Genomic DNA, 3385 nt, shown 5'->3' on the forward strand with positions numbered 1-3385 from the left:
TTGCTTCATTATTAGTGTATAGAAATGAAACAGATTTCTGTATATTGATTTTTTGTGTGTGTGTACACATTTAGTTTTATTGTAACAAAGCAACTTGTACACTTTTAACGTTTAAAACAGCATCATCTTTCCTTTCCAGTGAAACAAAAAGAAAATTTTAAAAATCGGGGCGCCTGGGTGGCTCAGTGGGTTAAGCCTCTGCCTTCGGCTCGGGTCATGATCTCAGGGTCCTGGGATCGAGTCCCGCATCGGGCTCTCTGCTCAGCAGGGAGCCTGCTTCCTCCTCTCTCTCTCTGCCTGCCTCTCTGCCTACTTGTGATCTCTCTCTGTCAAATAAATAAATAAAATCTTAAAAAAAAAAAATAAAAATAAAAATAAACAGGAACAAAATTACAATAGAGGATGTCAATTCCGTCCACGGCCATACCACCCTGAACGCGCCCGATCTCGTCTGATCTCGGAAGCTAAGCAGGGTCGGGCCTGGTTAGTACTTGGATGGGAGAATGTCAATTCCAAATAAGATCCTACAAGTTCTGCTGATTCTCCCATCGAGTGGCAGGGCTCAGGTCATCATTAGGAGAGAGTTTTATTTTAAAAGTGTCATCTTAAACTGCAAGCATGTCCGTTAAACATCACAATTAAACATGCCAAAGGAGAAGCCATGTTGTCAAAATGCCCACTTAACCCACCCAAACATCTCAAACCCACCCTTTGCTGACCTTCTATAACCCCATTTTTTAAAGTTTTTTTTTTCTTTCTTTTAAACAAGAGAAAGTAGACAGGTCCATGTTGGTAAGTGCTACCTGTCCATATTCACATAGAGACACAGTGTAATCTCTGAGATCAATATACAGAGAAAGGAGGAAAAAAGCTAGAATTCTATGCACTACTACACAGGGGCCTGGCACCCTCCAGCTTCAGCAGAGCTAAGGGAGCAGAAGGTGTTTCTTTTTTCCCACAGAGCACGGTGGTGTTGATTCCATAAAGTTTTTGTTTTTTGTTGAGACAGGAAGGGACAAAAATGAATTTGGAACAAAAAGGGGTAGAGATTCTTTTCCCACTGTATTCTGCTCAAGGTATTTCCCCCCAAAATAAGCTGAGAACCATGGTATAAAGGGAGAGAAAAAGGAGACTTCGAAAAACAGGGCGAATGAGCACGAGAGGAGAAAAGAAAAAGAAAAAGGAAAAAAAAAAAGACGGCAACTTGCTCCCAGGGACTGAAGAAAATTAAAAAAGGAAGGTTGGAATCCATCAGTGCTCCATTAGTCATCTTCCCCTTCATCCTCCGCTCCTTCCTCCCCCTCATCATCTTCATCTTCTTCACCTTCATCCTCATCTCCTTCTTCATCAATGTCTTCCAATCCCTCTTCTTCTTCATCATCATCATCATCCTCTTCTCCTTCCCCTTCTTCGTCACCCATATCGGGAACCAAGTAGTACTGTAATGGATTTGGCCAAATATCATCTTTGATGACTTCTCCTAACCCATCTGCACCTGCATCAGAATGGTCAGTCAACCAGGTGAAGAAGCTCTCTGGTTCCTCATGCTGCCTCTTCCTGCTGGCTTTATTCTGTGTTTGACTTGAACGTTTCGTCAAATCCTTTCCAGATTTCCATTTGATTTCAGTGGACTTTGAAGATGGATCACCACTCTCATTCAGATGAAATTCTTTGGCGAGAACTTTATTTTCGAAGTAAGGGTTTTCATCAAAATAAAAATCTATTCTGTAACCTCATTTAATATCTTTAAATTCTGTCACTTCAACTCTTGTCAAATAATGCAGCGCCTCTTCATCCTCCTCCCCAAGCAGTGCAGACACTTGTGGATGGTTGACAAATGTTGTTACCCCAAAATTGGGGATTTTGGCGATCAATTCCGACCTCTTCTGAAAAAATGGTTGGCGGAGTTTGTTATATTTCTGTTCTACTTTCAAAATCTCCTCACTGGCTTGTTCATTAAGTCTGTCTATTTCATTTTGTACTTCATCAATATGTTCAATTGCTTCTTGCTGTTCTTTTTCTCCTTTATGCAAGTGCTGGGATGTTGACGTCTGCCCTGGCTTGGGGGCAGGAGGCTGTCTCCGTTTCTTCATTTGAGGCGGGAGCGAAGACTGGCGTTTGGGGGCCATGCTGCGAGGAAACTCCAGGAGACCGGGAGAGAGGCACGTCTGGAAGCTCTGATTCCTGTATATTGATTTTACATCCTGCAATTTTACTGAATTCATTTATCAGTTCTAGAAGTATTTTGGTGGAGTCCCTAGAGTTTTCTACATATTGTATCATGTCATTTACAAATAGTGGAAGTTTTACTTCTTCCTTACCAATTTATATGCCTTTTATTTCTGTTCATTGTCTGATTGTTGACTAGGACTTCCAGGACCATGTTAAAAAAAAGTGGAGAGAGTGGACATCCTTGTCTTGTTTCTTGTTACTGACTTTAGGGGAAAAGCTTTCAGTTTTCCCCCAGTGGGTATGAGTTAACTGTGGGTTTTTCGCACAAGACATTTATTATGTTGAGGTATGCTCCCTCTAAATGAACTTTGTTGAGGGTTTTTTTTTTTTTTATCATGAATGGATGTTGTACTTTGTCAAATGCTTTTTCTGCATCTGTTGAAGTGATCATATGGTTCCTATCCTTTCTCTTCTTGATATCACCATGGTTCTAATTTGCAGTTTCCTGTTTACAGCAAAGCTTAGCTCTTCTCCCTTGAGCCTTGGTTGTTGTGTTTTCCATGTCTGAAAATTGCTTCTTTGTGACCTTTGCCCAAAAAGAGCCTCTTATCCCTCTAACCCATTCTTTACACTTGCTGCCAGGACAACCTTCTAGAAAAGGTGGTTCTGACCAGACACCCACCCTGTTTAGCACCTCTTGCTGTGACCTTCGTGAGGGGTCACCCTTCCTTCTTCTCTCTGAACTCCAGGCTGCCTGGACTTCTGTCAGTTCCTCAGATATGCCAGGTTTTCTCCTGCCATAGGGCCCATGTGGCACCTTTCTGTGCTCATGCCCCACCTCCCCTCCAAACTCCTGAAATTCTCCAGGCTCAGAACAGCATGGAGCCTCAGGGTCCCTTCACTGGTCCCTGCCCTCCTGGCAGCTTCCCTCCTCCCGGGTCCTCCCACTCAACCCCACAAATCTGAACCCTGGGAGTCTGCTTGTCTTGTTTAGGGCAGGACAAGGCCCTGGACACACAGGTGCTAGATTTCTCCGCGCCTTGTTTCCCTCACTAAACTGGTGCCACAGCTGCCCCATTACCTCAAGCCCTTGTTGGACACAAGTGGGTCAGGGTTGGGAAGAAAAGATACTGCTTCTAAATATATCAAGGCTGTAAGCTGTGACGAGATTTAAAAATACACATAATGACAAATATTTGCACCAAAGCTTTCT

The 3385-nt window shown here is 43.0% G+C and overlaps 1 pseudogene; it reads right to left on the reverse strand.

Annotated features, from left to right (window-relative positions):
* Positions 1-1200: 1200 nt before the first annotated feature.
* LOC116588350 lies at positions 1201-2141 on the reverse strand (annotated as a pseudogene).
* Positions 2142-3385: the final 1244 nt, after the last annotated feature.

The sequence above is a fragment of the Mustela erminea genome, chromosome 4 (genome assembly GCF_009829155.1).
Source record: "Mustela erminea isolate mMusErm1 chromosome 4, mMusErm1.Pri, whole genome shotgun sequence".
Classification (NCBI taxonomy): Eukaryota; Metazoa; Chordata; class Mammalia; order Carnivora; family Mustelidae; genus Mustela; species Mustela erminea.